A 24,720-nucleotide genomic window follows, 5' to 3' on the forward strand; every position below is an offset into this window, starting at 1 on the left:
GTATCCTGTGTGAATGCCTAATGTACCTCTAGCAATCAAATACACTATGTTCTTAGCTGTCAGTAAAACCCATGTGGGCTAAATCTTGGGGCCTATACTGGCTGATACTTACTTCTTTATCCTGTGAATGCCTAATGTACCTCCAGCCATCAAATACTACATTCTTTGCTGTCAGTTAAACCCATGTGGGCTAATTTTTGGGGCCTATACAGGCCAACACTTATTTCTGTATACTGGGAATGCCTAATGTACCTCCAGCAATCAAATACTAGGTTCTTTGCTGTCAGTTAAACCCATGTGAGCTCATTTTTGGGGCCAATACTGGCCAACACTTTCTTCTGTATACTGTGAATGCCTAATGTACCTCTAGCCATCAAATACTACGTTCTTAGCTGTCAGTTAAACCCATGTGAGCTAATTTTTGGGGCCTATACTGGCTGACACTTACTTCCTTATCCTGTGAATGCCTAATGTACCTTCAGCCATCAAATACTACGTTCTTTGCTGTAAGTTAAACCCATTTGAGCTAATTTTTGGGGCATATACAGGCCGACACTTACTTCTGTATACTGTGAATGCCTAATGTACCCCAGCCATCAAATACTACGTTCTTTGCTGTCAGTTAAACCCATGTGAGCTAATTTTTGGGGCCTATACAGGCTGACACTTACTTCTGTATACTGTGAATGCCTAATGTACCTCTAGCCATCAAATACTAAGTTCTTAGCTGTCAGTTAAACCCATGTGAGCTAATTCTTGGGGCCTATACTGGCCGACACTTACTTCTTTATCCTGTGAATGCCTAATGTACCTCTAGCCATCAAATACACTACGTTCTTAGTTGTCAGTTAAACCCATATGAGCTAATTTTGGGGACTATACAGGCAGACACTTACTTCTGTATACTGTGAATGCCTAATGTACCTCTAGCCATCAAATACTACGTTCTTTGCTGTCAGTTAAACCCATGTGGTTCTAGTTTTTGGGGCCCATACAGACCGACATTTACTTCTGTATCCTGTGTGAATGCCTAATGTACCTCTAGCCATCAAATACACTACGTTCTTAGCTGTTAGTTAAACCCATGTGGGCTAATTTTTGGGGCCATACAGGCCGACACTTACTTCTGTATCCTGTGTGAATGCCTAATGTACCTCTAGCCATCAAATACTACGTTCTTAGCTGTCAGTTAAACCCATGTGAGCTCATTCTTGGGGCCTATACTGGCCGACACTTACTTCTTTATCCTGTGAATGCCTAATGTACCTCTAGCCATCAAATACACTACGTTCTTAGTTGTCAGTTAAACCCATATGAGCTAATTTTGGGGACTATACAGGCAGACACTTACTTCTGTATACTGTGAATGCCTAATGTACCTCTAGCCATCAAATACTACGTTCTTTGCTGTCAGTTAAACCCATGTGGTTCTAGTTTTTGGGGCCCATACAGACCGACATTTACTTCTGTATCCTGTGTGAATGCCTAATGTACCTCTAGCCATCAAATACACTACGTTCTTAGCTGTTAGTTAAACCCATGTGGGCTAATTTTTGGGGCCTATACAGGCCGACACTTACTTCTGTATCCTGTGTGAATGCCTAATGTACCTCTAGGCATCAAATACACTACATTCTTAGCTGTCAGTTAAACGCATATGGGCTAATTTTTGGGGCCTATACTGGCCGACACTTACTTCTTTATCCTGTGAATGCCTAATGTACCTCCAGCCATCAAATACTACGTTCTTTGCTGTCAGTTAAACCCATGTGAGCTAATTTTTGGGGCCTATACAGGCCGACACTTACTTCTGTATACTGTGAATGCCTAATGTACCTCCAGCCATCAAATACTACGTTCTTTGCTGTCAGTTAAACCCATGTGGTTCTAGTTTTTGGGGCCCAGACAGACAGACATTTACTTCTGTATCCTGTGTGAATGCCTAATGTACCTCTAGCCATCAAATACACTATGTTCTTAGCTGTCAGTTAAACCCATGTGGGCTAAATTTTGGGGCCTATACTGGCCAAAACTTACTTCTTTATCCTGTGAATGCCTAATGTACCTCCAGCCATCAAATACTACGTTCTTTGCTGTCAGTTAAACCCATGTGGGCTAATTTTTGTGGCCTATACAGGCCGACACTTACTTCTGTATATTGTGAATGCCTAATGTACCTCTAGCCATCAAATACTACGTTCTTTGCTGTCAGTTAAACCCACGTGAGCTAATTTTTGGGGCCAATGCTGGCCGACACTTACTTCTGTATACTGTGAATGCCTAATGTACCTCTAGCCATCAAATACTACGTTCTTAGCTGTCAGTTAAACCCATGTGAGCTAATTTGTGGGGCCTATACTGGCTGACACTTACTTCTTTATCCTGTGAATGCCTACTGTACCTCCAGCCATCAAATACTACGTTCTTTGCTGTCAGTTAAACCCATGAGAGCTATTTTTTGGGGCCTATACAGGCCGACACTTACTTCTGTATCCTGTGTGAATGCCTAATGTACCTCTAGCCATCAAATACACTATGTTCTTAGCTGTCAATTAAACCCATGTAGGCTAATTTTTGGGGCCTATACAGGCCGACACTTACTTCTGTATCCTGTGTGAATGCCTGATGTACCTCTAGCCATTAAATACACTACATTCTTAGCTGTCAGGTAAACCCATGTGGGCTAATTTTTGGGGCCTATACAGGCCGACACTTACTTCTGTATCTTGTGTGAATGCCTAATGTACCTCTAGCCATCAAATACTAGGTTCTTAGCTGTCAGTTAAACCCATGTGAGCTAATTCTTGGGGCCTATACTTACTTCTTTATCCTGTGAATGCCTAATGTACCTCTAGCCATCAAATACACTACGTTCTTAGTTGTCAGTTAAACCCATATGAGCTAATTTTGGGGACTATACAGGCAGACACTTACTTCTGTATACTGTGAATGCCTAATGTACCTCTAGCCATCAAATACACTACGTTCTTAGTTGTCAGTTACCCCCATGTGGGCTAATTTTTGGGGCCTATACAGGCCGACACTTACTTCTGTATACTGTGAATGCCTAATGTACCCCAGCCATCAAATACTACATTCTTTGCTGTCAGCTAAACCCATGTGAGCTAATTTTTGGGGCCTATACAGGCCGACACTTACTTCTGTATACTGTGAATGCCTAATGTACCTCTAGTCATCAAATACTACGTTCTTAGCTGTCAGTTAAACCCATGTGAGCAAATTTTTGGGGCTTATACTGGCCGACACTTACTTCTTTATCCTGTGAATGCCTAATGTACCTCCAGCCATCAAATACTACGTTCTTTGCTGTCAGTTAGACCCATATGAGCTAATTTTTGGGGCCTATACAGGCAGACACTTACTTCTGTATACTGTGAATGCCTAATGTACCTCTAGCCATCAAATACACTAAGTTCTTGGCTGTTAGTTAAACCCGTGTGGGCTAATTTTTGGGGCCTATACCGGCCGACACTTACTTCTTTATCCTGTGAATGCCTAATGTACCTCCAGCCATCAAATACTACGTTCTTCGCTGTCAGTTAAACCCATGTGAGCTAATTTTTGGGGCCTATACAGGCAGACACTTACTTCTGTATACTGTGAATGCCTAATGTACCTCCAGCCATCAAATACTACCTTCTTTGCTGTTAGTTAAACCCATTTTTGGGGCCTATACAGGCCGACACTTACTTCTGTATACTGTGAATGCTTAATGTACCTCTAGCCATCAAATACACTATGTTCTTAGCTGTCAGTTAAACCCATGTAGGCTAATTTTTGGGGCCTATACAGGCCGACACTTACTTCTGTATCCTGTGTGAATGCCTGATGTACCTCTAGCCATTAAATACACTACATTCTTAGCTGTCAGGTAAACCCATGTGGGCTAATTTTTGGGGCCTATACAGGCCGACACTTACTTCTGTATACTGTGTGAATGCCTAATGTACCTCTAGCCATCAAATACTACGTTCTTTGCTGTCAGTTAAACCCATATGAGCTCATTTTTGGGGACTATACAGGCCGACACTTACTTCTGTATACTGTGAATGCCTAATGTACCTCTAGCCATCAAATACACTACGTTCTTAGTTGTCAGTTAAACCCATATGAGCTAATTTTGGGGACTATACAGGCAGACACTTACTTCTGTATACTGTGAATGCCTAATGTACCTCTAGCCATCAAATACACTACGTTCTTAGTTGTCAGTTACCCCCATGTGGGCTAATTTTTGGGGCCTATACAGGCCGAAACTTACTTCTGTATACTGTGAATGCCTAATGTACCCCAGCCATCAAATACTACGTTCTTTGCTGTCAGTTAAACCCATGTGAGCTAATTTTTGGGGCCTATACAGGCTGACACTTACTTCTGTATACTGTGAATGCCTAATGTACCTCTAGCCATCAAATACTACGTTCTTAGCTGTCAGTTAAACCCATGTGAGCTCATTCTTGGGGCCTATACTGGCCGACACTTACTTCTTTATCCTGTGAATGCCTAATGTACCTCTAGCCATCAAATACACTACGTTCTTAGTTGTCAGTTAAACCCATATGAGCTAATTTTGGGGACTATACAGGCAGACACTTACTTCTGTATACTGTGAATGCCTAATGTACCTCTAGCCATCAAATACTACGTTCTTTGCTGTCAGTTAAACCCATGTGGTTCTAGTTTTTGGGGCCCATACAGACCGACATTTACTTCTGTATCCTGTGTGAATGCCTAATGTACCTCTAGCCATCAAATACACTACGTTCTTAGCTGTTAGTTAAACCCATGTGGGCTAATTTTTGGGGCCTATACAGGCCGACACTTACTTCTGTATCCTGTGTGAATGCCTAATGTACCTCTAGCCATCAAATACTACGTTCTTAGCTGTCAGTTAAACCCATGTGAGCTAATTCTTGGGGCCTATACTGGTCGACACTTACTTCTTTATCCTGTGAATGCCTAATGTACCTCTAGCCATCAAATACACTACGTTCTTAGTTGTCAGTTAAACCCATATGAGCTAATTTTGGGGACTATACAGGCAGACACTTACTTCTGCATACTGTGAATGCCTAATGTACCTCTAGCCATCAAATACTACGTTCTTTGCTGTCAGTTAAACCCATGTGGTTCTAGTTTTTGGGGCCCATACAGACCGACATTTACTTCTGTATCCTGTGTGAATGCCTAATGTACCTCTAGCCATCAAATACACTACGTTCTTAGTTGTTAGTTAAACCCATGTGGGCTAATTTTTGGGGCCTATACAGGCCGACACTTACTTCTGTATCCTGTGTGAATGCCTAATGTACCTCTAGGCATCAAATACACTACATTCTTAGCTGTCAGTTAAACGCATGTGGGCTAATTTTTGGGGCCTATACTGGCCGACACTTACTTCTGTGTCCTGTGAATGCCTAATGTACCTCCAGCCATCAAATACTACGTTCTTAGCTGTCAGTTAAACCCATATGAGCTAATTTTGGGGACTATACAGGCAGACACCTACTTCTGCATACTGTGAATGCCTAATGTACCTCTAGCCATCAAATACTACGTTCTTTGCTGTCAGTTAAACCCATGTGGTTCTAGTTTTTGGGGCCCATACAGACCGACATTTACTTCTGTATCCTGTGTGAATGCCTAATGTACCTCTAGGCATCAAATACACTACATTCTTAGCTGTCAGTTAAACGCATGTGGGCTAATTTTTGGGGCCTATACAGGCCGACACTTACTTCTGTATCCTGTGTGAATGCCTAATGTACCTCTAGCCATCAAATACTACATTCTTAGCTGTCAGTTAAACCCATGTGAGCTAATTCTTGGGGCCTATACTGGCCGACACTTACTTCTTTATCCTGTGAATGCCTAATGTACCTCTAGCCATCAAATACACTACGTTCTTAGTTGTCAGTTAAACCCATATGAGCTAATTTTGGGGACTATACAGGCAGACACTTACTTCTGCATACTGTGAATGCCTAATGTACCTCTAGCCATCAAATACTACGTTCTTTGCTGTCAGTTAAACCCATGTGGTTCTAGTTTTTGGGGCCCATACAGACCGACATTTACTTCTGTATCCTGTGTGAATGCCTAATGTACCTCTAGCCATCAAATACACTACGTTCTTAGCTGTTAGTTAAACCCATGTGGGCTAATTTTTGGGGCCTATACAGGCCGACACTTACTTCTGTATCCTGTGTGAATGCCTAATGTACCTCTAGCCATCAAATACTACGTTCTTAGCTGTCAGTTAAACCCATGTGAGCTAATTCTTGGGGCCTATACTGGTCGACACTTACTTCTTTATCCTGTGAATGCCTAATGTACCTCTAGCCATCAAATACACTACGTTCTTAGTTGTCAGTTAAACCCATATGAGCTAATTTTGGGGACTATACAGGCAGACACTTACTTCTGCATACTGTGAATGCCTAATGTACCTCTAGCCATCAAATACTACGTTCTTTGCTGTCAGTTAAACCCATGTGGTTCTAGTTTTTGGGGCCCATACAGACCGACATTTACTTCTGTATCCTGTGTGAATGCCTAATGTACCTCTAGCCATCAAATACACTACGTTCTTAGTTGTTAGTTAAACCCATGTGGGCTAATTTTTGGGGCCTATACAGGCCGACACTTACTTCTGTATCCTGTGTGAATGCCTAATGTACCTCTAGGCATCAAATACACTACATTCTTAGCTGTCAGTTAAACGCATGTGGGCTAATTTTTGGGGCCTATACTGGCCGACACTTACTTCTGTGTCCTGTGAATGCCTAATGTACCTCCAGCCATCAAATACTACGTTCTTAGCTGTCAGTTAAACCCATATGAGCTAATTTTGGGGACTATACAGGCAGACACCTACTTCTGCATACTGTGAATGCCTAATGTACCTCTAGCCATCAAATACTACGTTCTTTGCTGTCAGTTAAACCCATGTGGTTCTAGTTTTTGGGGCCCATACAGACCGACATTTACTTCTGTATCCTGTGTGAATGCCTAATGTACCTCTAGGCATCAAATACACTACATTCTTAGCTGTCAGTTAAACGCATGTGGGCTAATTTTTGGGGCCTATACAGGCCGACACTTACTTCTGTATCCTGTGTGAATGCCTAATGTACCTCTAGCCATCAAATACTACATTCTTAGCTGTCAGTTAAACCCATGTGAGCTAATTCTTGGGGCCTATACTGGCCGACACTTACTTCTTTATCCTGTGAATGCCTAATGTACCTCTAGCCATCAAATACACTACGTTCTTAGTTGTCAGTTAAACCCATATGAGCTAATTTTGGGGACTATACAGGCAGACACTTACTTCTGCATACTGTGAATGCCTAATGTACCTCTAGCCATCAAATACTACGTTCTTTGCTGTCAGTTAAACCCATGTGGTTCTAGTTTTTGGGGCCCATACAGACCGACATTTACTTCTGTATCCTGTGTGAATGCCTAATGTACCTCTAGCCATCAAATACACTACGTTCTTAGCTGTTAGTTAAACCCATGTGGGCTAATTTTTGGGGCCTATACAGGCCGACACTTACTTCTGTATCCTGTGTGAATGCCTAATGTACCTCTAGGCATCAAATACACTACATTCTTAGCTGTCAGTTAAACGCATGTGGGCTAATTTTTGGGGCCTATACTGGCCGACACTTACTTCTTTATCCTGTGAATGCCTAATGTACCTCCAGCCATCAAATACTACGTTCTTTGCTGTCAGTTAAACCCATGTGAGCTAATTTTTGGGGCCTATACAGGCCGACACTTACTTCTGTATACTGTGAATGCCTAATGTACCTCCAGCCATCAAATACTACGTTCTTTGCTGTCAGTTAAACCCATGTGGTTCTAGTTTTTGGGGCCCAGACAGACCGACATTTACTTCTGTATCCTGTGTGAATGCCTAATGTACCTCTAGCCATCAAATACACTATGTTCTTAGCTGTCAGTTAAACCCATGTGGGCTAAATTTTGGGGCCTATACTGGCCAAAACTTACTTCTTTATCCTGTGAATGCCTAATGTACCTCCAGCCATCAAATACTACGTTCTTTGCTGTCAGTTAAACCCATGTGGGCTAATTTTTGTGGCCTATACAGGCCGACACTTACTTCTGTATATTGTGAATGCCTAATGTACCTCTAGCCATCAAATACTACGTTCTTTGCTGTCAGTTAAACCAACGTGAGCTAATTTTTGGGGCCAATGCTGGCCGACACTTACTTCTGTATACTGTGAATGCCTAATGTACCTCTAGCCATCAAATACTACGTTCTTAGCTGTCAGTTAAACCCATGTGAGCTAATTTGTGGGGCCTATACTGGCTGACACTTACTTCTTTATCCTGTGAATGCCTACTGTACCTCCAGCCATCAAATACTACGTTCTTTGCTGTCAGTTAAACCCATGTGAGCTATTTTTTGGGGCCTATAGAGGCCGACACTTACTTCTGTATCCTGTGTGAATGCCTAATGTACCTCTAGCCATCAAATACTACGTTCTTAGCTGTCAGTTAAACCCATGTGAGCTAATTCTTGGGGCCTATACTGGCCGACACTTACTTCTTTATCCTGTGAATGCCTAATGTACCTCTAGCCATCAAATACACTACGTTCTTAGTTGTCAGTTAAACCCATATGAGCTAATTTTGGGGACTATACAGGCAGACACTTACTTCTGTATACTGTGAATGCCTAATGTACCTCTAGCCATCAAATACACTACGTTCTTAGTTGTCAGTTACCCCCATGTGGGCTAATTTTTGGGGCCTATACAGGCCGACACTTACTTCTGTATACTGTGAATGCCTAATGTACCCCAGCCATCAAATACTACGTTCTTTGCTGTCAGTTAAACCCATGTGAGCTAATTTTTGGGGCCTATACAGGCTGACACTTACTTCTGTATACTGTGAATGCCTAATGTACCTCTAGCCATCAAATACTACGTTCTTAGCTGTCAGTTAAACCCATGTGAGCTCATTCTTGGGGCCTATACTGGCCGACACTTACTTCTTTATCCTGTGAATGCCTAATGTACCTCTAGCCATCAAATACACTACGTTCTTAGTTGTCAGTTAAACCCATATGAGCTAATTTTGGGGACTATACAGGCAGACACTTACTTCTGCATACTGTGAATGCCTAATGTACCTCTAGCCATCAAATACTACGTTCTTTGCTGTCAGTTAAACCCATGTGGTTCTAGTTTTTGGGGCCCATACAGACCGACATTTACTTCTGTATCCTGTGTGAATGCCTAATGTACCTCTAGCCATCAAATACACTACGTTCTTAGCTGTTAGTTAAACCCATGTGGGCTAATTTTTGGGGCCTATACAGGCCGACACTTACTTCTGTATCCTGTGTGAATGCCTAATGTACCTCTAGGCATCAAATACACTACATTCTTAGCTGTCAGTTAAACGCATGTGGGCTAATTTTTGGGGCCTATACTGGCCGACACTTACTTCTTTATCCTGTGAATGCCTAATGTACCTCCAGCCATCAAATACTACGCTCTTTGCTGTCAGTTAAACCCATGTGAGCTAATTTTTGGGGCCTATACAGGCCGACACTTACTTCTGTATACTGTGAATGCCTAATATACCTCCAGCCATCAAATACTACGTTCTTTGCTGTCAGTTAAACCCATGTGGTTCTAGTTTTTGGGGCCCAGACAGACCGACATTTACTTCTGTATCCTGTGTGAATGCCTAATGTACCTCTAGCCATCAAATACACTATGTTCTTAGCTGTCAGTTAAACCCATGTGGGCTAAATTTTGGGGCCTATACTGGCCAAAACTTACTTCTTTATCCTGTGAATGCCTAATGTACCTCCAGCCATCAAATACTACGTTCTTTGCTGTCAGTTAAACCCATGTGGGCTAATTTTTGTGGCCTATACAGGCCGACACTTACTTCTGTATATTGTGAATGCCTAATGTACCTCTAGCCATCAAATACTACGTTCTTTGCTGTCAGTTAAACCCACGTGAGCTAATTTTTGGGGCCAATGCTGGCCGACACTTACTTCTGTATACTGTGAATGCCTAATGTACCTCTAGCCATCAAATACTACGTTCTTAGCTGTCAGTTAAACCCATGTGAGCTAATTTGTGGGGCCTATACTGGCTGACACTTACTTCTTTATCCTGTGAATGCCTACTGTACCTCCAGCCATCAAATACTACATTCTTTGCTGTCAGTTAAACCCATGTGAGCTATTTTTTGGGGCCTATAGAGGCCGACACTTACTTCTGTATCCTGTGTGAATGCCTAATGTACCTCTAGCCATCAAATACACTATGTTCTTAGCTGTCAATTAAACCCATGTAGGCTAATTTTTGGGGCCTATACAGGCCGACACTTACTTCTGTGTCCTGTGTGAATGCCTGATGTACCTCTAGCCATTAAATACACTACATTCTTAGCTGTCAGGTAAACCCATGTGGGCTAATTTTTGGGGCCTATACAGGCCGACACTTACTTCTGTATCCTGTGTGAATGCCTAATGTACCTCTAGCCATCAAATACTACGTTCTTAGCTGTCAGTTAAACCCATTTGAGCTAATTCTTGGGGCCTATACTGGCCGACACTTACTTCTTTATCCTGTGAATGCCTAATGTACCTCTAGCCATCAAATACACTACGTTCTTAGTTGTCAGTTAAACCCATATGAGCTAATTTTGGGGACTATACAGGCAGACACTTACTTCTGTATACTGTGAATGCCTAATGTACCTCTAGCCATCAAATACACTACGTTCTTAGTTGTCAGTTACCCCCATGTGGGCTAATTTTTGGGGCCTATACAGGCCGAAACTTACTTCTGTATACTGTGAATGCCTAATGTACCCCAGCCATCAAATACTACGTTCTTTGCTGTCAGTTAAACCCATGTGAGCTAATTTTTGGGGCCTATACAGGCTGACACTTACTTCTGTATACTGTGAATGCCTAATGTACCTCTAGCCATCAAATACTACGTTCTTAGCTGTCAGTTAAACCCATGTGAGCTCATTCTTGGGGCCTATACTGGCCGACACTTACTTCTTTATCCTGTGAATGCCTAATGTACCTCTAGCCATCAAATACACTACGTTCTTAGTTGTCAGTTAAACCCATATGAGCTAATTTTGGGGACTATACAGGCAGACACTTACTTCTGTATACTGTGAATGCCTAATGTACCTCTAGCCATCAAATACTACGTTCTTTGCTGTCAGTTAAACCCATGTGGTTCTAGTTTTTGGGGCCCATACAGACCGACATTTACTTCTGTATCCTGTGTGAATGCCTAATGTACCTCTAGCCATCAAATACACTACGTTCTTAGCTGTTAGTTAAACCCATGTGGGCTAATTTTTGGGGCCTATACAGGCCGACACTTACTTCTGTATCCTGTGTGAATGCCTAATGTACCTCTAGCCATCAAATACTACGTTCTTAGCTGTCAGTTAAACCCATGTGAGCTAATTCTTGGGGCCTATACTGGCCGACACTTACTTCTTTATCCTGTGAATGCCTAATGTACCTCTAGCCATCAAATACACTACGTTCTTAGTTGTCAGTTAAACCCATATGAGCTAATTTTGGGGACTATACAGGCAGACACTTACTTCTGCATACTGTGAATGCCTAATGTACCTCTAGCCATCAAATACTACGTTCTTTGCTGTCAGTTAAACCCATGTGGTTCTAGTTTTTGGGGCCCATACAGACCGACATTTACTTCTGTATCCTGTGTGAATGCCTAATGTACCTCTAGCCATCAAATACACTACGTTCTTAGCTGTTAGTTAAACCCATGTGGGCTAATTTTTGGGGCCTATACAGGCCGACACTTACTTCTGTATCCTGTGTGAATGCCTAATGTACCTCTAGGCATCAAATACACTACATTCTTAGCTGTCAGTTAAACGTATGTGGGCTAATTTTTGGGGCCTATACTGGCCGACACTTACTTCTTTATCCTGTGAATGCCTAATGTACCTCCAGCCATCAAATACTACGTTCTTTGCTGTCAGTTAAACCCATGTGAGCTAATTTTTGGGGCCTATACAGGCCGACACTTACTTCTGTATACTGTGAATGCCTAATGTACCTCCAGCCATCAAATACTACATTCTTTGCTGTCAGTTAAACCCATGTGGTTCTAGTTTTTGGGGCCCAGACAGACCGACATTTACTTCTGTATCCTGTGTGAATGCCTAATGTACCTCTAGCCATCAAATACACTATGTTCTTAGCTGTCAGTTAAACCCATGTGGGCTAAATTTTGGGGCCTATACTGGCCAAAACTTACTTCTTTATCCTGTGAATGCCTAATGTACCTCCAGCCATCAAATACTACGTTCTTTGCTGTCAGTTAAACCCATGTGGGCTAATTTTTGTGGCCTATACAGGCCGACACTTACTTCTGTATATTGTGAATGCCTAATGTACCTCTAGCCATCAAATACTACGTTCTTTGCTGTCAGTTAAACCCACGTGAGCTAATTTTTGGGGCCAATGCTGGCCGACACTTACTTCTGTATACTGTGAATGCCTAATGTACCTCTAGCCATCAAATACTACGTTCTTAGCTGTCAGTTAAACCCATGTGAGCTAATTTGTGGGGCCTATACTGGCTGACACTTACTTCTTTATCCTGTGAATGCCTACTGTACCTCCAGCCATCAAATACTACGTTCTTTGCTGTCAGTTAAACCCATGTGAGCTATTTTTTGGGGCCTATACAGGCCGACACTTACTTCTGTATCCTGTGTGAATGCCTAATGTACCTCTAGCCATCAAATACACTATGTTCTTAGCTGTCAATTAAACCCATGTAGGCTAATTTTTGGGGCCTATACAGGCCGACACTTACTTCTGTATCCTGTGTGAATGCCTAATGTACCTCTAGCCATCAAATACTACGTTCTTAGCTGTCAGTTAAACCCATGTGAGCTAATTCTTGGGGCCTATACTGGCCGACACTTACTTCTTTATCCTGTGAATGCCTAATGTACCTCTAGCCATCAAATACACTACGTTCTTAGTTGTCAGTTAAACCCATATGAGCTAATTTTGGGGACTATACAGGCAGACACTTACTTCTGTATACTGTGAATGCCTAATGTACCTCTAGCCATCAAATACACTACGTTCTTAGTTGTCAGTTACCCCCATGTGGGCTAATTTTTGGGGCCTATACAGGCCGACACTTACTTCTGTATACTGTGAATGCCTAATGTACCCCAGCCATCAAATACTACATTCTTTGCTGTCAGCTAAACCCATGTGAGCTAATTTTTGGGGCCTATACAGGCCGACACTTACTTCTGTATACTGTGAATGCCTAATGTACCTCTAGTCATCAAATACTACGTTCTTAGCTGTCAGTTAAACCCCTGTGAGCAAATTTTTGGGGCTTATACTGGCCGACACTTACTTCTTTATCCTGTGAATGCCTAATGTACCTCCAGCCATCAAATACTACGTTCTTTGCTGTCAGTTAGACCCATATGAGCTAATTTTTGGGGCCTATACAGGCAGACACTTACTTCTGTATACTGTGAATGCCTAATGTACCTCTAGCCATCAAATACACTAAGTTCTTGGCTGTTAGTTAAACCCGTGTGGGCTAATTTTTGGGGCCTATACCGGCCGACACTTACTTCTTTATCCTGTGAATGCCTAATGTACCTCCAGCCATCAAATACTACGTTCTTTGCTGTCAGTTAAACCCATGTGAGCTAATTTTTGGGGCCTATACAGGCAGACACTTACTTCTGTATACTGTGAATGCCTAATGTACCTCCAGCCATCAAATACTACCTTCTTTGCTGTTAGTTAAACCCATTTTTGGGGCCTATACAGGCCGACACTTACTTCTGTATACTGTGAATGCTTAATGTACCTCTAGCCATCAAATACACTATGTTCTTAGCTGTCAGTTAAACCCATGTAGGCTAATTTTTGGGGCCTATACAGGCCCACACTTACTTCTATATCCTGTGTGAATGCCTGATGTACGTCTAGCCATTAAATACACTACATTCTTAGCTGTCAGGTAAACCCATGTGGGCTAATTTTTGGGGCCTATACAGGCCGACACTTACTTCTGTATACTGTGAATGCCTAATGTACCTCTAGCCATCAAATACTACGTTCTTTGCTGTCAGTTAAACCCATATGAGCTCATTTTTGGGGACTATACAGGCCGACACTTACTTCTGTATACTGTGAATGCCTAATGTACCTCTAGCCATCAAATACACTACGTTCTTAGTTGTCAGTTACCCCCATGTGGGCTACTTTTTGGGGCCTATACAGGCCGACACTTACTTCTGTATCCTGTGTTAATGCCTAATGTACCTCTAGCCATCAAATACACTACGTTCTTAGCTGTCAGTTAAACCTGTGTGGGCTAATTTTTGGGGCCTATACAGGCTGACACTTACTTCTGTATCCTGTGTGAATGCCTAATGTACCTCTAGCCATCAAATACACTACGTTCTTAGCTGTCAGTTAAACCCATGTGAGCTAATTTTTGGGGCCTATACTGGCCGACACTTCTGTATACTGTGAATGCCTAATGTACCTCCAGTCATCAAATACTACTTTCTTTGCTGTCAGTTAAACCCATGTGAGCTAATTTTTGGGGCCTATACAGGCCGACACTTACTTCTGTATACTGTGAATGCTTAATGTACATCTAGCCATCAAATACACTACGTTCTTAGCTGTCAGTTAAACCCATGTGGGCTAATTTTTGGGGCCTATACAGGCCGACACTTACTTCTGTATACTGTGAATTCCTTATGTACCTCTAGCCATCAAATACACTATGTTCTTAGCTGTCAGTTAAACCCATGTGGGCTAATTTTTGGGGCCTATACAGGCCGACATTTACTTCTGTATCCTGTGTGAATGCCTAATGTACCTCCAGCCATCAAATACTACATTCTTAGCTGTCAGGTAAACACATGTGGGCTAATTTTTGGGGCCTATACTGGCCGACACTTACTTCTGTATCCTGTGAATGCCTAATGTACCTTCAGCCACAGAATACTACGTTCTTAGCTGTCAGGTAAACCCATGTGGGCTATGTTTTGGGGCCAATACTGGCCGACACTTACTTCTGTATCCTTTGAATGCCTAATTTTTCAGACTGGAAATGAAAAACAATGGGTCTGTAAAGGTTCCGCCAAATTGTGGAATGGATGCGGACCCATTTTACAGATGTGTGCATGGACCCTCTATGTATTAGACATGTATTTACCGGCTGCTGTCAGTTCTGGCTGATTTATGAAAAAAAATAAATAATTTTTTGCTGTATAAAAAAAAAAAAAAAAAATTAGGTCAACTTTTTCAATTGCAATACTTCTGTTATGAGATTGTCCATGTGCTGGGACTCTTTGTGCAAAGCCAATACATCTGCAAATATGACCCAAAGGTTTTTGAAGTTCTCCTCCCATTAAAGTCAATGGGGCCCGCCGCAAACTTGCGGTTTGCAGACTTTTGAGAAAAAAGCCCCGACCGCTGTTCGTCCATCACTATACAGGAGCTCATGGAATTTCCTGAGTGCAGATCAGGATGGGGAAGGTTAGGCCTGACCCCAAAGAGGATAAAACAACAGGTGAAGTCCCATTAATGGGGGACCAGCGCTCAGGAGGATCCAAACGGAAAAGGATAATTGTAGGTGGTTTAAACTATTTATGTAGCATGTAGTTTACAAGAGAAATATCTGTAGGTGAAAACAAAAAAGTAAGCAAAGCTAATGGGAAGGGGGAATTTAAATCATACCCCATAATATATATTTATCTATCTTTTTATATATCTATCAATAGGCATGCCGCTCTACCAAAGGGCAAAACAAGGTGAAAGGACAGGGAAATATTTTTCCAGGGAATAGACATTATTTCTTACATTCCTTTAACAGATTTATTGTAACCCCCTCTACCTGATATACACTGCTCAAAAAAGTTAAAGGAACACTTTGAAAACACATCACATCTCAATGGGGCTCAATGGGGAAAAATATCATGCTGGAAATCTATACTGATATAGACTGGGTAATATGTGTAACCAAAGAGTGCCACATTGTTTGATGGAAATGAAAATTATAAACTTACAGAGGGCGGAATGCAAAGACACCCCAAAAATCAAAGTGAAAAAATTATGCAGCAGGCTAGTCCATTTTGCTAAAACTTCATTGCAGCAACTCAAAATGGTACTCAGTAGTTTTTATGGCCCCCACGTCCTTGTATGCATGCCTGACAACGTCGGGGCATGTTCCTAATGAGATTACAGATGGTGTCCTGGGGTATTTACTCCCAGATCTGGGCCAGGGCATCACTGAGCTCCTGAACAGGCTGAGGTGCAACCTGGTGGCATCGGATGGACCGCAATGTAATGTCCCAGAGGTGTTCTATCGGATTTAGGTCAGGAGAGCGAGCTGTCATTTAATGGTATCATATCCTTTAACCTCCAGGAACTGGCTGCATACTCTCGCCACATGAGGCTGGGCATTGTCGTGCACCAGGAGAAACCCAGGACCCACTGCACCAGCATAGGGTCTGACAATGGGTCAAAGGATTTCACCCCGATGCCTAATGGCAGTCAGGGTGCTATTGTCTAACCTGTAGAGGTCTGTGTGTCCCTCCATGGATATGCCTCCCCAGACCATCACTGACCCACCACCAAACTGGTCATGCTAACGATGTTACAGGCAGCATATCGTTCCCCACAGCTTCTCCAGACCCTTTCACATCTGTCACATATGTTTAGGGTGTACCTGCACTCATCTGTGAAAAGTTTAGGGTGCCAGTGGCAGACCTGCCAATTCTGGTGTTCAATGAAAAATGCCAATCCAGCTCCATGGTGCCGGGCAGTGAGCACAGGGCCCACTAGAGGACATTGGGCACTCAGTGCACATCATTAAGTCTGTTTCTGATTGTTTGCTCAGAGACATTCACACCAGTGGCCTGCTGGAGGTAAATTTGTAGGGCTGAGGCTTTGCTCATCCTGTTCCCCCTTGCACATAAGAGCAAATACCGCTCCTGCTGATGGGTTAGGATCCTTCTACGGCCCTGTCCAGCTCTCCTAGAGTAACTGCCTGTCTCCTGGAATCTCCTCCCTGCTCTTGAAACTGTGGTGGGAGACACAGCAAACCTTCTGACAAGGGCACATATTGATGTGCCATCCTGGAGGAGTTGGACTGCCCGTGCAACTTCTATAGGGACCAGGTATCACCTCATGCTTCCAGTAGTGACAAAACTATTGAGAAAAAAAAGTCAGAAAAGATGAGTAGGGAAAAAAATGGCAGTGGCCCCCACCTGTAAAACCATTCCTGGTTTGGAGGTTGTCTCATTGTTGCCCATCTTGTGCACCTGTTGCTAATTTCATTAACATCAAAGCAGCTAAAACTGATTAACAGCCCCCTCTGCTACATAACTGACCAGATTAATATATGTTATACTCTGATTAAAAAGTGTTCCTTTCAAGTGTATAGCCCCCTAATTAGTCACCAATTGTGGCCATTTGGGGCAGCAGCAGCGTGCATGGTGTCGCAAGATGGCGGCTGGAACCCCATGGAGCCACGTGTGCATGCGCATACTCTGTCCTCCATCTCCGCAACTCACGAGGTGTACCAAGATGGTGTATACATTCTGTATATATTTTTCAATTTAGAGAATGTGTTGATCCTGATGAAGTGGATTAAGTCCAAGAAACATGTCAATTTTGCAGGGAAATCAAAATAATATTTATACTGCTCAGGCATATTGTTGGATTATAAGATATATTCCTCCATCTTTGAACAATAAGGTCCATGCATGTCAAATAAGACTTTTTAATAGATGTAAAAATGTTTGTTGCTCTTTTTTTTAAAGAATTAATTGTGTAATAAACTTTATATATTATATTATAACTTTGATTTGTGCCTTTAAAGTCCTGCCATACCTATGGGTCCCCAATTCTTTTGAATTAAAACCAGGGATGTGGCACCCTTAGGCCAACCTAATAATTTGTCCATAGAATGCATACATAACTGGAGAAAGCTTGCAATGTAACCCTTTTTAACAAATCTGTTATACTTTTAGACACAGAAGCATGTACTTGTTAAAAAAATGGAATTAGCCATGTGTACACTATCCTTGTTTTGTGCATCCCCACTGGTATCACTTATGCATATTAAATATTGTAAGAATATGCAGGCCCACTGTCTCTTTTTCTAGGCATCATCTATGATCAGGGCTGCTGATAGAAATCGTGGGGCCCCGTACAGACTACCTGAAAAGCCCCCCCCCCCCCAAGAAATTATTTTTATAACTATTACATTTATTAATATAGCTATTATAGCTATTAAATTTAGCTAAAAATACAACAAAACCATTATTAGCAGAAACAAATACAACATAACTTACAGAGTTCCTGCTAAATCTAAAAGAAAAACTGAGTTAATACATAAAAAATGAAAATGAAATGAAAAAAAATATACAGGCTGGGCTCCAGGATCAGAGAGACAGAGGGAGAGAAACAAAGTTACAGAGATAACAAATTCAGGAGCAGAGCTAACAATAGAGCCAGCACTGAGAGTGGGGGGCCCACACAGGGAGGGGGATTAGTGAGGGACAACTGTCTCTTTCTCAGCAGATAAAAGCTGGCAGCAGGGAGAGGTCGGCTTTCAGCTGCTGGAGGAAGAGTTCTGTAAATGTCATTCATCACTAATCCCCCTCCCTGTGTGGGCCCTCCTGTGTGATCGGGCCCCCTACAAGAGGAATGGTGGTCCCCCTATCAGCGGCCCTGTCTATGATATGATGTATCTTCTCCTTGTCCCTGTAGGCCCCATTCATGCGTGTGTGATGCGCTGCAGCCCATTCACTTGAATTGGCTGCCCTATGGTTGACAAATGCACCAAAGTAGCTTCTGCAGCTTTTTTTTTTTAGGCAGTGAGACTCATACATTTTTGTACTGTGCCTTTTGGAGCATTTTTTACATGTTTTGCCACTAGCTATGTTTGCGGTGTCATTAAGTGTCATTAATATCTAACTTCACTGCAAGCACGATGTGTGTTTTGGCGCATTTTCAGAAATGCGTGCAGAAATGCATGTTTCTCATGCATTCCCACAACACACAGGTATGGATTTTATGTAAACCCAAAACATCTTTAGTCATTTAAAGCTGAAGTTTAGGTATGGCAAATTTTACATAGTAACATTGATCCAACTTGAACAATGTAAGTATGTATGTGCCATACCTGTGGAATTGACAAGGAAGCTGGAAATTACTGTGGTAGGTTCCATTACTAAAGAGATCTCTTCTAACTTCTGGGTCCCAAGCCAAGTGGTTCTCACTGCATTGTAAATACAGGAGGCCACTCATTCAGCACGGACACCATTCAGGGTACACTTTGCATTTTCTCAATGAATGCAAAGCATTCTCTGAGTGGATGAAGTGGAAAGGCAGGGTGGTAACGTCACAATATCCACCTCATGCAAGCAAATGCAAAGTGTTATCTAAATGGTGCCTATGCCAAGCAAGCTACACCATGTATTTGGTAAGCAGCAATGTGGGCGTTCGGCACAGGAGGCAATACCTAGTGGCAATAACTGTAGTAGAGGTGCCTTGTACAGTTATTTCCAACTTCCACAGGGATCCCACAGGTATGGCACATGCAAGCTGGACCCATGTGACTATGTAAAAGATGGCATACATTAAACTTAGCTTTAATAATCCGTATCCAATGCATGTTTACAGTTATTTATGATCCAGAAGGCTTATCTTCCTGGATCATCATGACAATAAAAACTACAGGGTGCTTTCTAGTTCAGTGATGTCCCACTGTCCTGCTCATTCTCTATATCAGTGGACAGCACGCCATCAAGACGCATGGCATTCTGTACATTATTGTAGTAAGCGTGTGATTACACAAGCAGCTATGCTTCCTGGTCCACCACTAGCTATAGAGTGGCAGAGAGTCCTTTAGGGAGTCCATACAGCAGGATTTAGCAGCGCATCAGACTCCTGGGATATATGAGGTTGATTGAAGCCACCAAAATTAAATTTTAAGTCTCAGCTCCTATCCCTTGGAGCTGGTGTAAGTGTAGAGTGCCTTGCGATCACATGACCACCATTAGGAAACAAAAAAAAAAAATTAAAGGATTATTTACAGTAAATTTATAGTGGCTATGGAATGTAGTTCGACTGTTATTTCTTTATTGTACAAATTTTTATTGTTAAAACTGTACAGATACTTTAACTTTCAGGAAAAGAAGAGAGATGTAAAATTTTTGGTTTATAGCTAGTAAGTGGGGTCATATAAAAGGATGAGAAACTCTCTAGAAGTGCCAAAAAAATGTAAGTCGTTCAGGGACATTTTATCAATTTTTAATTTCATTGGAGTTGATTTATTAAAGGAAAAGACTGTGCACTTTTGCAAGTGCAGTTGCTTCAGAGTTTAGTAAATGAGGGAGCGCTCTGCTCACTTCCACCATCCAATCATGTGCTGGCAAAAATTTTTTTTTTAAATTTACCTTGCATGTGATTGGATATTCTTTTTAAAGTGAAGCTTTACCTCAAGATCTGGAGCCACTATATTTGCAAATAGTTTTGAGTCCTAAATTCAAAATTCCATGTTCCGAATTCCAAGTTTCGAATTCTGAGTTCTGAATTCTGAATTTCGAGTTCTGAATTCCCAATTCCGAGTTATGAATTCCAAATTTTCGAGTTCTGAGTTCCAAATTTCGAGTTTCCGAATTCTAAATTTCGAGTTTCCGAATTCCAAATTTCGAGTTCCAAGTTCCAAATTACGAGTGGTGACTTTCAAATTCCAAGTTGCGAGTTCCAAATTCCAAAATACAAGTTCAGAATTCCGAGCTCCAAATTCCGAGCTCCAAATTCCGAGCTCCAAATTCCGAGTTCCAAATTTGGAGTTCCGAATTTCAAATTCCGAATTTTAAATGCAGAGTACGGTCTATTTGCTCTTAGTAAATCAACCCCATAGTGTCAGTTACATACATTTGCAAATATATGTAAAGCCACATGCAACAAACAGGGGCTTAAGGGAATATGAACATTGGCACATATATAGCAATAAATAATTGAATAGTAAGTGTAGTTGGCGACACAACAGTACATAAGAAATTTAGTCTTATACAGGGTAATTCCTGTATATGCACTGAGCATATCAAGAACAAAAAATGGCAGGCCACTTTACTTTACTGTGTGCTTATCTTCAGAAAACTGTTTGCAGGCTTTCTTGTGCATCATCTTTAGAAGAGGCGTCCTTCTGAGATGACAGCCATGGAGACCAATTTGATGCAGTGTGCGGTGTATGGTCTGAGCACTGAAAAGCTGACAGCACTCATATGTCTATTTCCCAAAGACAACCTCTAGATATGATGCTGAGTATGTGCACTCAACTTCTTTGGTCATCCATTGTGAGGCCTGTTCTGAGTGGAACCTGTCCTGTTAAACCGCTGTATGGTCTTGGCCATCGTGCTGCAGTGCAGTTTCAGGGTCTTGGCAACCTTCTTATAGCCTAGGCAATCTTTATGTAGAGCAACAATTCTTTTTTCAGATTCTCAGGGGTTCTTTGCCATGAGGTGCCATGTTGAACTTCCAGTGACCAGTATGAGAGAGTGAGAGTGATAACACCAGTGGTGAGAGAACTTTGATTCCAGCACCTGCACCTATTCAATAGACTGTGTTCACAATCCTCATTTGACTTTTTTACTATTGATTCATAATCCTTTTGGACTTTTCTAGCATTGATTTATTAAATACTTGTTTATTCACTCTATATGCACCAGGCACTTTGATATTACCTATTTGCATTACTGCATTTGGAGTATAATTTATTTTATATATCTATCCGATAACATTTAGTATTCAGTGTTTAATAATTTATTGTCTATTTTGCACAATATTGATTGCTCATTTTATGTGCACGGACTGCATTTGTTCACTTGGTGTATAGATAGCACTATTAATTTTGCACAATATTGATTGTATTTATTGTACATTTATAAATTTTTTGATTTATATGTGCACTGATCACAATATTCATATAATTTTGGATCTCAAACACTAAAGCAAGCGCAGAGGTTGGCTTCTCTATATAGAGGCCATTCCACTCGTACTTCCACTTTTGCATCCAAGGTGGATCCAACACCTACTATATACAGTATTTGGTATATGTTCTAATAGCAAAGCAAATACATGTTTAAAAACTGCAGTTTGGCATTATAGATGTTCTTTTCTGATAACTCCAGCAAAGAAAAAAACTACTTAGTTCCCTTTGTTTGGGGGGGGGGGGCTGAGGAGCTCTATCTGCCATATTTAACCCTGACTGTACTGTGCTGGCAGATCTCGTTATCTGTTGTAATCTAGATTTGAATACTGTCTGTCCTAACCAAGGGTTAAAAATTTAAAAGCTGGGCTTCTCCATTGTGTGTTAATGAGAGGAGATTCAACCTGTCCTTAGCCTCTCTATTGAGATGTACTTACCCTGAAATTGTTCAGAAACACTTCCGATCTGCCATGACACCTATGTCAAAGAAATATCCAAAAGGTAAGAAAAAGTTTTTTTTTTTTCTTTTAATTAAACTGTGTGAATGGGAACACATACCAAACATGTAGAAGGGTTTTCTCTAATTTAACTTAAGGCTTCATGCACACTGGGTATTTCGCTCCTGTGCATGACATGGTTTAATGGCACAAGCACACTGTCCAGCCCCACTCTAAAACTCTTTAACCTGCTTAGCGGTATCCCCGAGCCTGACTCGGGGTAGAATTTTCCTGCTATTATCGGCATCCCCGAGTCACGCTCGGGGTGGATGTGCAGAGCGAGCAGCGGTATGACTTACCTTCTCCTGGCGATCCAGCGATGATCTCCCATTGCTGTGATCGCCAGCCAAGATCCCCGCCGCTCGTCTGTCGGTATGAGGACTTCCTGGTTCCGTTCCCTGCAGCAGCAATGCTGCATGGGAGTGGAACTAGGGAGGGAAATTCAAATGTTGCACCAAACACTAACATATAAAAAGGAGATGATACAGTGTAATCTGAGAGGATTACACTGTATCACTTTGGTAAAAGACACAGTGCCCTTTCAGTGCCCCTTGCCATTGTCATTTTTGAGGAATAAAATCGTTTGAAAATGGCATCAAAAAAGCGCTGTCCTACATATGCGCTTTTGGATGAGATGAGCGACTGCGACAGCGGCAGCGACACGGAGCTGCTCGCAGAACAGAGTGACAGTGAGTCGTGGGGAGATTTGTCATCTGACTCTGACACCGACACTGATCCAGAAAGTGACACCGATGATCCCACACCTGACCTTAGTGATGTGCGCACTTGGTGCCCTCTAAACAGCGATGCGGACCAGGCAGCGCCCCCGAGATTCCGATTCACTGGATCTCCTGGGATGAAGGTTGATGTGGAGAGTGACAACCCTCTGGCATACCTGAAGTTATTTCTAACTAAGGAGGTAATTCTAAAAATAGTCACTGAAACCAACCGCTACCATGAGCAGCAATCCGCTACGCTGCGTGCCAGATTTTCCCGATCCAGAAAATGGGAACCGTTCAGTAAAGAAGACATCTGGCAGTTTCTGGGACTCATCATCCTTCAGGGGGTGGTGGGGAAACCGCTCCAGAAATGGTATTGGACCACCAATAAGATGCTGGCCACTCCATTTTTTGGCACAGTGATGTCCGAATATCGTTTTTCACTGATCATGAAAAATTTGCATTTCGCCAACAACTAAGAGTTTGATGAGGCCACGCATCCTGCGCCCAAACTCAAAAAAATCTGGGAGGTGTGCCAAATGATTGTCACCAACTTCCAGCGGACCTATGTGCCAGACAGGGATGTCAGTGTGGACGAAAGTCTGATGGCCTACAAGGGACGCCTGAGCTGGATCCAATTTATTGCATCCAAAAGAGCGCGGTTCGGGATCAAATTTTATATGCTCTGTGAGTCGTCCACAGGATATATATGGAATGCTATAATTTACACCGGGAAAGGTACCAAGTTCAATCCCAGGTACAGTGGCTATGGGATGACCACATCCTCTGTCCTTTCACTGCTGGACCCACTGCTGAACCAGGGATATTGTGTGACAACGGACAATTTTTACATCTCTCCGGAACTTTATGAGGTTTTACTCCTAAACAAAACAGATGGGTATGGTACTGTTAGGCCAAACCGGCGTGACATGCCATCAATGTTTAGCAGGAAAAGGCTAAAAAAAGGAGAGATGGTTGCCTTTCAAAAGGGTAAAATGATGGCAATGCGGTGGCAAGACAAAAAGGATGTGTGTCTCATGAGCACCGTGCACAACACCTCCACTGCCATGGTCCGCACAAAACACGGAACAGATTTGCTGAATCTGCAAGTCGTGATCGACTATAATCACACAATGGGAGGTGTCGACCGAGCCGATCAGGCAATGACATTTTACCCGGCGATGCGGAAGCAACAAAAAAAGTACTACAAAAAGATTTTCAGGCATCTTCTTGAACAGTGCCTTTGGGATGCCTATATCCTTTACAAAGCAATCAGTACCATACCGCTGGTTCATTCTGACTTTATCTGGAAGGTGGCTGAGCAGATTTTCGTCAACCACTCGACGCCATCAGTATCTGCTAACAGACCCGGACGACGCGCTGTTGATGTTGGCAATCCAG

Source organism: Pelophylax lessonae, assembly GCF_965119305.1.
Source record: "Pelophylax lessonae genome assembly, chromosome: 1".
NCBI classification, from domain to species: Eukaryota; Metazoa; Chordata; class Amphibia; order Anura; family Ranidae; genus Pelophylax; species Pelophylax lessonae.